Consider the following 14,718-nt stretch of genomic DNA (forward strand, 5'->3'; position numbering starts at 1 on the left):
ACTTTTTAAACTGTTAACGTAACCCCCTTCGGAAACCCCTCAGCGCCGAGAGAATGATTGGCTACTGTCCCTAACCCTTGGTACCCCCGCGGCATCATTTGGGGCCCAGATAGCTCAACCACGCTAGGGCGATCTCCCTAGTTCCCAATAGGTTACATTAACTCCACGGACCGTTGGTACCCCTGCGGCGTCTGGGTTTTCATAAAAACCATTTTATTAAAATTTCTTCTCCCAAAATTTCCCTTTTGTCATTTCAAAGTAATTTGTTCCATTTTTCTTCCCAATGCTATGCATGAATGCTTCATGCCATGTAATTCATCACTCTACAACAAATTAAAAATTTAATCTCACATTACACCTCCCAAGAATTTTAAGAATACATAACATGCTTTCATACAACAATTTTAGCAAGTTAACAACATTATCAGCTAGGGAAAATAACACATAGAACATGCTTTTCACACATAACATAAATTTAACACATATCCACATACTCAAATTTCAAGGTTTAGTCACTTTAAAACAAAATTAACTCAATCTAGCATAATAAGTAACAAATAACAAGAATTATACTCACTAAGGCACGAGAATATATAGATTAGAGACCCCTACCTTAACTTAATGCAAAACCCTCAAATGGATCTCAAATTTCGAAAGTACTAGGGAGCACCAAAACTGAAATTGCTGGTATGGATTTGAAGGCCTCGTCGTGGGATTCGATTTGCCGCAAACAACTTCTAAAAACTCCAAGTATTGAAGAAGAAATCTAGGATTAAAGTTTGGAAGTAAAAAAAAGAAAAAAATAAAAAAAGACTGGTAGAGAGCTTCGGGAGTGAGAGTGAGAATTGAGAGACCAAGTGGTCTCTAGACCACTTAATGTGCTAGTGGGCCCCACCAAAGAAAAATAATTTCTTTTCTCTTTATTTTTATTTTCTTTTTACACCACACACATACATATATATACGTATATACATACACCTATTAAATTACAACCATATAAAACACATTAAATAAAATAAATATGATGTAAATGAACCCAATTAAAATTCCCGCATGCAACAATTTCAGTAGCTGGTTCCACACGGGACTGTTCGGCCTAAAAAATGAAAAAATGCAAAAATGATCACCTTTGCATTTCAAAGAGTCCTAAACTCAATGAAATGCTCCAAACAACTCTCGGACACAACCGGCACGCTCCGCAGTGCCCGGCACGTAAAACGATAAAAGACGAAAATGCCCTTATAACAACAAAAATTCCAGAAAAATAGAAAATGATGAAAAATGAAAATATTACAATCTACCCTCTTTAAAAAGATTTCGTCCTCGAAATCTACCCTCCTTATGAAAAAGGCCTACAGCCACACACCTCTTTCCGAGAACACCTCACAAAACCCCAAAACCATGAACTCACCAACGTTACTACCTTTGACACCGGACGTCATTAGGCAATCACACACCACTGCCACCAAAACCTCATGCGGGTACCTATCTCTGCCTTCATCATAACACAAGACCAATTGGACTTTACACCTGACTCACAACGGACATTGGCCCACTCTACACTGCCACAAAAGGCTCAAAAACCCAAAAGAAAAACGGTCACCAAACCACCAATTAAGACAACATCAAACCACAACTCATTGTTCAAAGAACACACCTAATCCCAATTCTATACATCTCTATCAACTAAGCACTCGCTATCCAACATAGAACTACATCATCATATAACCATACCAATGACTACTAATCAATCTATACAACGATCGCTATGCTTATCAACCTCAAAATGACCAAACAATAATTCTCCCAAAAACTGCATAAACAATTGTCACCAAATCAATAAGCGTACTATCCTGTACCCAAGACACAAATTCTCGAAACAAAATCTTTAATAATCAAACAGATCGGGTACTAAGTCCCATCCAACACACCTCGTCACCCAAGACAAATTACCTAAATTCACACTATCACGTCCACACATCCTGTAATAACCTGCTCTTACTATCTCTAGCAATCAAAACAATCATGGACCTTTGACCCGACATCGTGCTAAAGAGGGACTGATTCAGAAGAAATGGTTGGTCAAGCCATTCTCATCATCGATCCGATCTCAACACAGACGTCATTCATATCCTCAGGTCCACACCTCAAATACAATCTTACATAGTCCACAAAACAACAATGAGATCCACTCACTATCCATCCATCGCTATACGTAACCTCAACAACTAAGCAATCACATACCAGCTCTAAGAATCTCAATCATGCCTTAATCACACAATCATAACAAGTTAAAAACAACACGACACTAAACATCACAACCATTAACCCATACAAAAGATCTCTAATTTCCTCATAACACCCACACCAGATAATCAACTTCACAGCATCATTCGATTCAATTCTTACCTCTTCAGAACACACAATGCACCCATCTCATGCCTGAAACCTCAAAACTAAAGTCAATCACTCCTATTATTCCTCAGTGAAATCACATATTCTCCCTTTCTAGCTACTTGGCACTCAAACAATACTAACACTTGTCCTCAAGGCACTGCTCAATTCAAACATCAATAAAAGCATTCGGATATACAACTCACATCACATCACCTAATCATCCTCAAACTACCGTTCATGACACATCCCCTAGTACCAAACATTAGTAACACAATCCTTATTCGGCAACCCGTGCCTTACATCCTACCAGTCAAAACCATTCTCAAAATAAACACTACAAAAACTAAAGACTATTCCTCCCTTCATGGAAGTGAGTCGACCCCTTCAATCAGAACCTCAATCGATGAACTCTAACAACGTAATACCCACTCACAAATCCGTCCGCCCATGGACGCGCACAACTCCTAGACAGAGATAAGACTCACAACAAACGACGTCCTTACCAGGACTAGAACAAACTGAAAGGGTAACAAGCCCCGCTCTCATAAGAGACTAACGACTTACGCCTGAGTGTACCCGACCACCTGTCACACGCTATTCTTCAATTGTCCAACCATGGACACCCAATCTCACCTGAGACAAAAAGAACTTCTTACATACAAGGAGAAAAACCAACTGGAAACACATATAGAACTACGAACACTAATCTAGGCGACCTCGTCACAAACAGACCGTCACACTTTATCAACACAACTACCTGCATATAAAACACTGCGGTAGCCCTGCTAATCAAAACCAATCAGATAAAAGCACCAACACCCTCAACATATTAATGCTAGGAACTATCATTACACGTTGGACACTGCGTCCCATCCTTCCCAATAATCTCCCAATGAAAAACTCTATGCAATACAATGACACATGATCACCCATTCCACCTCTGCCCTTTGAAAATGACACTGTCTCGATCACAATGCACACAAAACTCGTGACCTCAGTCACAACAACCCACTGACTCTTCAAAAGAAAAAGATGCCTACATAGTAATGTCGTCCTCACTGACTCTAATTACCACACCGTTCACAATCACCTCAACCGGCACACAATCCATCACCTACCTGACAACAGGCAACAGACAACTCGTAATTTCCAAACCGCATTTGGATAATACCTTAAACCACTCTGCTCATTAGCATGAAGCATCGCACTATAACACAATAACACCTCTACTACCACTAATTCCAACCACAGTCCTATTCTATCATCCCACTGGACCATCAACCCACAACTAAAGGATTCTTTTTGAAACATCCTTAAGGTACCATCATCAAAACAAGAAATAACCATTCTTTTCGATACTCCCCCCACAACAACCACCATTTACCACTAGGTAAGAACCTCCATATGGTAATGCCAATTTGAAAAATCCTCAAAATAAAATGGGCACAATCTCAGAATGCTCAACACCCAACAGTCTCCTCAAAACCACCAACTATGCAATCAATCATTAATACTTAACCAACTACTTAAACCATTCTTTCTAAGGTGATGTACATGCCTAAACAAGAAAACTTCATGTCTTAAGTTCAACATTATTATTTCTCCTCATTCCTATTCCAATATTATTGCCATTACCATCACTATCCCCATTTCCCTTTAGACAGAACACTTACCAAAAAAAACACCAATAAAATGCTAAAAATAAATGCAATTACATACCTTTGACTACAGGGGGTCCCTCTGGTGACTCAATAGGAGAAACAACCGGACTAACTATACGACCCTAAGTCTCCCATTCCTATGACTCTCTAAGCTGAACACCAATCTGTGATACTGAAGGTCGAGTCGGTCCTTGTCCTGAACCTACCCCGCCAACTGGAGTTCCACCTCTCTTGGGGCAATCCTTCTTCCTATGATCATGCTAACCACATATAAAACAAACTCCAGAATTAATCCAACTCCAAGGGCACTCTACTTTCAAATGACCTGTCTGCTTGCGCCTATAGTAAACCCTCTCGACTTTAGGGGATGTCTCCAACGGTGACGTAAAAACAACGGGAGAATGAGAAGAATCACCCTTTAACATCTTTTATATATGACTCTCGGACAACATCCCCACCTCCTTAACCTGATTCCACCAGCCCCTATCTTCTGATCTGTCCTTAACCTCTGTTCACTCCGACTGTACCATCAACCTCTGAGTCTCTCTGACTACTGCACGTACAAAGTTTGTCATGGCCTCAACTAAATTCTTAACCAAAAGGTCCTAATCAAAGTGTTCGTCCTACTCCCCACCATCATCTGCTTCTCTACGTCTCTTCGGAGGCATGACTCTAAAAAAATGGAAAGAAAAGAGTCAAATACAACACAATCATGCAACCCTGACTCAAAGCTTTGAACACTTACATAACTCGAAACTGAGACACAACACTTAAGAGCACACCAAACAACTCACCCTATAAAACCGTACCATTCCCAAGCGTGTACACCTATCACAAAATCGTATACAAAGCTGCATACTAACCAGTTCTAAGTATACATGATGTACGATACCATCATCATAACTTAAGCCTATAATGGGTGATCAAGTCATAATTTCTTAACATAGAAACACATAACAAATAAACATGCTTTCACTTAACATATACGTTTCATTTACATATACCGACATCTAGACACGTAAGCACATAGCAAATAGGAATGCCTTCAAAACTGTAAACATACAAGCATGTGATCACATAAGCAAATAAACAGGTAAGCAAGTAAACAAGTAGGCATGTTTCTCAAATAGCAAAACACTTAGTAATTAGCCATAAAAGCAATGCAAACAACTTCCCACACAACCCTAGGTAGGCCTCTACCTGTCGTCCTATTGGTTTTCAAACCATTGCTCTGATACAAAATTTGTAACGCCCCTAAACTGATACCCTTTTTTTTTTAAAAAAAGGAAAAATTTAAAAAATTTGGCATGACCACCCCTAAAAAGGGGCCTACAACCACCTGTACAAATAAAAAAAACGCAATGGTCCTTCCTAGCCTTTTAAGACATATTCAACCTGTCCCAACACACAATACAAATAATATATTCCAGCATCCCTTTCCTCCAATCATTATGCCTTAACTTAGTTCATTCCACGGTGGTACAACCACATACCATTTTATCCAAATATCATAATTACAGTCCCAAAGTACAAGATTAAGATCAAATGTCCATGTTTTACAACATTCAAACAACTTATATAAAAGTTACAGACCATAGGTATAATTATAATATTAAGAGTCCATAAATCTCTATACTGAATATAACAACTACGGTTTTACAAAAAAAAAATGGGACTTAGATACAAAAATAGTAAAATGGTCTTCTAGTCCAAATTAGGCCTGTGGTGGAACGTCATTCGCCACTTCTTTCCCGTTTCCAGAAAAAAAATATTAAATATAAGGGGTGAGCAAAATTGCTCAGTAGGTGGTGCCTAAGACACTCCTCTTGTGGCCCCGTGAATCCAAATAATGAATAGAAATAAAGGGAAAGGGATCATGCCATATAGAGGAAGAGTACGATACAATTACAAAGCTCAAAACAGACAATGTCGTGCCATGAAATGCAATGCCGTGCTATGTCGTCCCCATTTTTTTTCCAAGATCGCTTCCATTCACCACTTTTTAAACTGTTAACGTAACCCCCTTCGGTAACCCCTCAGCGCTGAGAGAAGAATTGGCTACTGTCCCAGACCCTTGGTACCCCCGTGACGTCATTTGGGGCCCAGATAGCTCAACCACGCTAGGGCGATCTCCCTAGTTCCCTCTAGGCTACATTAACTCCACGGACCATTGGTACCCTCATGGCGTCCGGGTTTTTATAAAAACCATTTTATCAAAATTTCTTCTCCCAAAATTTCCCTTTTCATTTCAAAGTAATTTTTTCCCTTTTTCTTCCCAATGCTATGCATGAATGCTTCATGCCATGTAATTCATCATTCTACAACAAATTAAAACACATTACACCTCCCAAGAATTTTAAGAATACATAACTTGCTTTCATACAAAAAATTTAGCAAATTAACAACATTATCGGCTAGGGAAAATAACACATAGATATGCTTTTCACACTTAACATAAATTTAACACATATCCACATACTCAAATTTCAAGGTTTAGTCACTTTAAAACAAAATCAACTCAATCTAGCATAATAAGCAACAAATAACAAGAATTATATTCATTAAGGCACAAGAATATATGGATTAGAAACCCCTACCTTAAATTGATGCAAAACCTTCAAATGGGTCTCAAATTTCGAAAGTACTAGGGAGCACCAAAATTGAAATTGCTGGTATGGATTCGAAGGCCTTGTCGTGGGCTTCGATTTGCCACAAACGGCTTCTAAAAACTCCAAGTATTGGAGAAGAAATCTAGGATCAAAGTTCGGAAGTAAAAAAAAAAAAGAAAAAAAAGAAAAAGAGTTTGGCAGAGAGCTTCGGGAGTGAGAGTAAGAATTGAGAGACCAAGTGGTCTCTAGACCACTTAATGTGCTAGTGGGCCCCACCAAAGAAAAATAATTTCTTTTCTCTATATTTTTATTTTCTTTTTACACCACACACATACATATATATATATGTATATACATACACCTATTAAATTACAACCATATAAAACACATTAAATAAAATAAATATGATGTAAATGAACCCAATTAAAATTCCCGCTTGCAACAATTTCAGTAGCTGGTTCCACACGGGACTGTCCGGCCCGAAAAATGCAAAAATGATCACCCTTGCATTTCAAAGAGTCCTAAACTCAATGAAATGCTCCAAACAACTCTCGGACACAACCGGCACTCTTCACAGTGCCCGGCACGCAAAACGATAAAAGATGAAAATGCCCTTACAACAACAAAAATTTCAAAAAAATAGAAAATGATGAAAAATGGAAATATTACAATTATTTTATAATAATAATCGATATATATATATATATATATATCCAAAATATGGTTTGAGTATACCATATACCATAATACTATTTATTTAAATATTCTGTAAAAATATAATGTTTATATATATATATATATATATATATATATATATATAAACATTATATTTTTACAGAATATTTAAATAAATAGTATTATGGTATATGGTATACTCAAACCATATTTTGGACAACAGGAATTACATGGAAACATTATCCTATATGTAACCTCATGCAATCATCCAAGACAAGGTTCATCCAACCAATCGATTTTCAACACATGGCGAGTTCTACGGGACTTACTATGGCTTATCAATTTTTTGATTATCATACTTAAATTCAATTTGTGGTTGGTTAGGGGGACATTTGTTTGATTGTCTTACTTAAATTCAAATATGTTGGCCCGGAGGAAATATTAGATAGTTGATAAAGCTTTTATAACAAAAATGGCAAGAAGACATGAATTTATACAGACGTACAACGAAAATGAAATAAAGAGAAAGTGGGAAGTTGCTTTTATTAAAGTTGGAATAACAAAACAAGTTGGGGTCAGAAACAAACGAGAACCAATCATGTAATATCCAAAGCACATGATTCAATCATAAAATTGCGATTGTATGTTGAGCTACCACTACTATCTCACAAAATATTATTTGTATAAAAAATGCCCGGTTTGTTATGAATATAGAGAAAATCTAGAACACTAAGTTATACCCATAATAAAGAGAAAAATGTAGAGAGCAAGATAGATTCACTTCTCAAATTTTTTGTACACCAATATTACAAGACGCGACCCATATTTATAGCCAAAGCTTATGCCTTAGTCACCACACATAGTGCACCGTTAACCAAGTGCACAATTTAGTTCACCATTTACATAATGCACATTATATAGTGGACACCATATATATATATATATATATATATATATATATATATATATATATATATATATATATTATACAATACTCCCCCTTGAGATCCACTATAGTACATTAAGAATATGCCTCGTTAAAATCTGGTTAGGAAAAACTTAGTGGAAAAAATCACTAGCGAGGAAAAAGAGTACAATATTCTTGTGTATCTGAAAATGGTATTACATAAGTTAAAACTGTCTCATTAAAACCTTATTAGGAAAATCCAGTGCTCACCCTATTATATTAATTATTTTTTTCAGGTCATTGGAAGGAAGTGGCGGACAACGCTCATCCACAAGTTTAGATGGGTTAGTGGACTGTTTTGACATTTTTTGTAACTGTGATCTCATTTTTATTTATTTTTGTATAAGCATTGGGGTGCCACGTATATTATGTATCAACAGTAGAATTGACCATAGTACCCTTAGACAACCTCGGGTTCGGGTAAGGACCCGGTTAGCGATTTGGACCCTTGGGTACGGTCCTTACATTCATGCTTCACACTGTCATAACATCTTATGTGATTAAGTGATTATGTGTTTACAGCTTCGCGTATGTGGCATCATATGATTTATGGGTTGTCGTGCCTTATCACGTATTTTGTTTCATGATTTCATTTGATGAGTTGCATGGGGTTGTGATCCTTAAGAGTGATTAATTGACTTACATCTATAATTAATCATCTCCTTTGACGCTTTCGATTTCGTATGACTTAGATGGATTATTGGTGGTGTTTGAGAGGCAAGAAGCTTCTCATTTCGAGTTTTATGCATTGGTATGTGCATTTTTAGCATGCTAGTTGCTATGTTTCTTTATGTGCTACGTGTTTAGCATGAGTATGTGTAGTTTGATTAAATACGAATTGATAAAGCACGTAGGATCTTAAGTTGTCCTTTTGCACAAGTGTGCTAGTTAGTAGTTTCAGCCGTTACATGTTATATACTTTATGCCTTATTCTGCAAAATTAGTTTAGAGTAGGTAGGTAGATAATTTATGCCAACCGAAGATAGGTTATTCTTAACAAACATTCATGATTTATCTTCTTAAATATTGAATTGAATAGAATGTTATTTTTTTAATTATTGATTATACATAAATATTGAAATCCTTAAGGTTGAGTCAGTTGATCATATTAAAAAGTTCGTTGTGAAATCAAGCCCTAAGTACTTCTCTTCTTGATCTCAGTTTATTTTATTTTGCCTATTTTTTTTCATGTTATTGAATACCATCACAACAAACACAATTTTTCTCTAAATTAAAATTGCAATTAATTTTAGAGTTGATAAACCACCACAGTCCCTGAGGTTCGACACCCTCAACATAGCCCTATCCTACAAAGGATTAGTTCTATTGTGAGTGGTCTTTATAATTGAAAAATAGACACATCAGGTAATGTAGTAATTATGATGATTACAAACCATTTATAGTATTTGGGGACTAATCGCTACATTGACTGTTATACTAGATTTATCAAAATTAACCTCAATGAAACTATGGAGATAAAAAATCATTCCAAGTATCCAAGCACACATGAAGATATCTATGGACAAAGAAATGACTCAAGAAATCCAAAATTCAAAGTAAGGAGCATTCAAAGTGAACTTGGACTTCAAAGGCCAAAAATGCAACTCAAAACTCAAAGAAACATTCTACCTTGACCTAGAAGATGTACAAGGCCAATAACACTTTCAACAGTGGGCAAATTCAAATTTTCACGACTTTTAGCCTTCTAATGTACAGTACCAGATGATTAGTTCAAGCCTTAAAACAAGGCAATAAACAAGCATTTCTGCAAGCACATTTCAGCTGACTGAATTTAATCACACACAGTCCAGACTACTCTATCTTTAGCTTTACTTTTTTTGCTTTGGCCCCGTCTTGTACACCAACGAATAAAGACTACCTTATAATAAAGGCTTTTGTGTTCTTTTAAGACCAAGGCCCCTAATAAAATTATCACCACCACTTGCTTTCTCACTATGAGATAAGACTTTTTTGTTGTATTGTAGACTAGTAGTATTGTTAGTTTTTGTGAAACAAGAGTTACGGTGCATAAACAGTTAGTTGATTTTAATTGTGATTAACCCTTTGAATGACCTAAATCTGATTATTAGGTCAACTTGCTCAATTTATGATTGATTAAATTATATAACCAATTTAAACATTCACAATCACAAATATATGTAAATTAAAGCAAGTTAGAGTACGAGAGATTGCACCAGGATTTTAGCGAGGAAATCCTAGTTGATAAAATACGTCAACTGTTATGGCAAAAACTTCGTGAACTGTGCAGTCCAAAGTAAACTAATCCACTATGCTTGAAACAAAGTATACCGAATTTTGACTCTGGCTCACACCCTATCGTTCTATACCACACCAACCACTGACGATCCTCTGGCTTTGCAGCTCCCAGTCCAACAGCAACTTGACCTCGGGCTTACACTCAATATTTGTAGAAGAGTAGTAGGTAGATCAAACAACACTCCTCGAATGCTCCAACCCTTTCAAAGTGTGATAGCATTTACTTCTACTCTTCAAGATCTGAACTCGTTTGTAGAAGAATTAAATCCTGCTTCTCATCTGGAATATCTGAATCTTCAGTATAGCTCCAATTCCGATGAGATAGAGAACAACATGACTAAATCACTTATGGACATATATGTGTGCTCTCAAAAATAAATTCAGAATAATTAGATTTGATTTTCTGATTTTTTCTCTCTCTAAAGGCTTTCTCAAAATATAGAATTGATTTTCCCTAAAGCCATAAAATCAACCAATGTATATGACAAGGTTTATATAGAGTTTTGAAAGTCCTAATCCCTCAGAAAATATGAAAAATTTCGTGCATAGAACTTGGAAGGAAGTTGGGATCAAAAAGGAAACATCAGAAGAAGAAAACTTGAAAACCTGATGCATCCAAGACTTCTTGAACTGGTTCAGACGGGCTGAACCGGTTCAAGATGGCCAGTAAAGAATTCTTGAACCGGTTCAATCTTTTTGAACCGGTTCAAGTTGGCCAGTCTTGAAATTTTGGCAATCTAATGATGTTGATCCTGTTCGATAAATATTGAACCAATTCAAGATGGATAGAATGTAAAAACTTATTCCGAACCTTCCAAAACCCTTCCTAAATGTTCTCACTGCCTCTCAAACTTATTAGAACATTGTTCTCATCATCTCGGAGTGTAGTATCCCATGAACACTTGAAATTTTGAACTGAAAAATTACAACTCAATCGGAGTTGTTTTGACGACGAGATTAGCAAATTACAAAATATATATATGACAGTTTTGACATTTCAAACCAACCTAAAATTCTACAGTAGCCTTCTGGGCCCTTTCGTTTAAGTTAGAAAATGAGAGGGGGGGGGGGGGGGGGGGGGGGGGGGGAGAGAGAGAGAGAGAGTGTGTGTGTGTGTGTGTGTGTGTGTGTGTGTGTTTGAAGAGTCAAGGAGTCTTTGTACAGCTGGTCAATGAGAGAAATGAGTAGGAAACTTCTTCATTGGAGTGTTTGTCCGGCTATTTGTAATGTCATGGGTCTTCTCTGAGTCTGCTTCTGCAAGTCTTCCCTATCATTTTCCAAGTCAACTCGGCGTGTTTGAGCTGATAGATAGATGAAACAAATATCTTTATGCATTGTGAACAAGCAAAAACAAGAAGGGGGGCATAATTAACTAGTCTTAAACAACTGAATTTGATTCTGCCCTCTTCTTCTTCTTTTCTTTACTGATTTCCCCAAATTTTTTTTTTTTTTTTTTTTTTTAAAATTTTGGGAACTTCAAATGGCTATTGCCTCCCTTTTTACTTTCGTTTTTCTTTCCCATCTAGCGCTTATTCACTCAGCTGATGATATTTGCCCACAGTTCTTCCAATGTGGAAATCACAACCCCATCAGCTTCCCTTTCACAAATACCACGTATGGCCATTGCGGTATTGTGATACATTGTGATGATCCAGTTCCGAAGGTCCAACTCGGCCAACGCTGGTATGATGTTAATAACACAAGTGACAAATTCCTTGAAATTCGTGATGGGAAACTTGAAGATCACATATCAAACAGTATATGTGATGACACGTTCAAGAATTTAACTCTTCTCGACTCTCCTTTCGTTTCCTTCACCTTCTCACCCAATCTCACCTTCTTCAAGTGCAACAATATTCCTCAAACAGAGTATCCTAGTCACAACAAATGCAAAGGCTACTCAATTTACTACAAATTTCCAGGTTATGATGATCATGAACCTCCACCTGATAGTCTTCGCCATGAATGTTCAGCTATTCGGCTGCCAGTAAAATTGTGGCCTCCTCCTCCACACCCCGAAGACCCATTTTCAATATTGAGTGCAACTGTCCCTCTTGAATTGCATATATCCCATTATTGTCGTAAGTGTCAAAGTAGAGGAGGCCAATGCCTAAATATCGATCATAAGTTTAAATGTTCAGAAGGTATGAGTGTTTCTATATATATGTATATATATATATATATATATGCTACTGTTTCTGCATTAAGTAATCCTTATAAAATAGTTCAAGATCTTCAAACAATAGGACTCTCTTTTACCCCCTTAATTGGTTCTTCATAAGGGGCTGGAATTTTATTTATTTTATTCTTTATGGATCCTTAGTTGAGGTTGAAAGAGTAAGCCAACTACACTACTTTGATTTCATACTTCTTTATACCGGAACTAACATATTTCTGCTCAACATTGATTGCAGGAAAAAGAAAATATGGATTGATTCTAGGAGCAGGTACATACCTCCTAAAATAATAATATTCGCAATGTATTAAATATATAATATGTGTGTGTGTTCAGTTTTTCAAGATTTGTCTGTAAGTTTACTTTGTAACCTTAACCATATAATAGAGTAATTGACTTCCAATTTTGAAGATTTCACTCAACCGCTTTCGGTCAAATTAACATTTTTACTTTCTTTTTCTCTGCTTTTAGTTTGTTTTCTTTCGACAGAATCAATAGCTGAATTCAAATTTTTTTTTTTTTTTTTTAGCTATTTCAGCAGTTGTTATCCCTGCGTTGCTCATATTTATTATATTTACTATCTTTTCTCTGCTTTTAGTTTGTTTTCTTTCATGAATATGATTGAATCTATCTTTATTTTCATTTCAGTTATTCCAGGAGTTGTTATCCTTACCATGCTCGTATTTATTATATGGCGATACAAGTGGAAGTATGTTACGTCATACTTCCTTTCAAGGAACACTTCCTCTGATCCCTCCTCAAGATCAACTGACCTAGAAGGAGGTAGTATCTTCTTTGGGGTCCCCGTCTTCTCCTACACTGAACTCGAAGGAGCCACCAACAATTTTGATCCTAATCAAGAACTCGGAAATGGAGGTTTTGGAACTGTATACCATGGTATGAAAATTGAAAATTACTGCTTTTGTGTGGTTGTGTGTGTGTGAGTGTGCAAAATGGGAAAGTGTTTGATATTTTTTTATGGACTAGGCAAACTTCGAGATGGGAGAGAAGTGGCAGTAAAGCGCTTATACGAGCACAACTACAAGCGAGTGGAGCAGTTCAAGAATGAAATAGAAATCCTGACTCGCCTGCGCCATCGCAATCTTGTCACTCTCTATGGCTGCACATCACGACATAGCCACGAGCTGCTCCTTGTTTATGAATACATTCCCAATGGCACGGTTGCTGACCATCTCCACGGTGATCAAGCAAAGCCCGGTCCACTCCCATGGTCTATTCGGATGAACATTGCCATAGAAACTGCGACTGCATTGACTTACCTCCATGCTTCTGACATCATACACTGCAATGTCAAAACCAACAACATTCTCTCCTTGACAACAATTTTTGTGTCAGAGTTGCTGATTTTGGGCTTTCAAGGCTCTTCCCAACCGATGTCACGCATATCTCAACTGCTCCACAGGGGACACCGGGCTACGTTGATCCAGAGTATCGCCAATGTTACCAACTTACTGATAAAAGCGATGTTTATAGTTTTGGGGTTTTCCTAATTGAGCTCATATCATCATTGCCAGCAGTTGACACAGGTAGGCATAGGCATGAGATTAATTTGGCTAGATTGGCAATAAACAGGATCCAAAAGTGCGCATTCAACGAATTGATTGACCAGAGTCTCGGATTTGAGTCAGATAGTGAAGTTCAGAGAATGACTACTTCAGTGGCAGAGTTGGCTTTCCGGTGTTTGCAGTTTGAGACGGAAATGAGGCCTACAATGGATGATGTTTTGGAGACACTGATGGAAATTCAGGGCCAAGATTGCAAAGGTGAGGAGACAGAGAAGACAATTGACAATGTTGGAGTGTTGAAGGGTAGACAACCACCTCCTTCACCGGAATCCGATGAGATCGTGTTATTGAAGAGTAAAAAGCTGCCACCTTCACCAGTTTCTGTGACAGAGATTGGGTTAGTAGATCTACCGCTTCCAACACAAGTGTT

The 14,718-nt window shown here is 37.1% G+C and overlaps 1 pseudogene; it reads left to right on the top strand.

Moving 5' to 3' along the window:
* The first annotated feature begins 11,725 nt into the window (after positions 1 to 11,725).
* The window catches only part of LOC132296499 (LEAF RUST 10 DISEASE-RESISTANCE LOCUS RECEPTOR-LIKE PROTEIN KINASE-like 1.1), a 13,079-nt pseudogene continuing 10,086 nt past the window's right edge, over positions 11,726 to 14,718 (top strand).

Source organism: Cornus florida, unplaced genomic scaffold (genome assembly GCF_030987335.1).
Source record: "Cornus florida cultivar Cherokee Brave unplaced genomic scaffold, ASM3098733v1 CherokeeBrave_3.0.0_Hap2_Chr02, whole genome shotgun sequence".
Lineage (NCBI taxonomy): Eukaryota > Viridiplantae > Streptophyta > Magnoliopsida > Cornales > Cornaceae > Cornus > Cornus florida.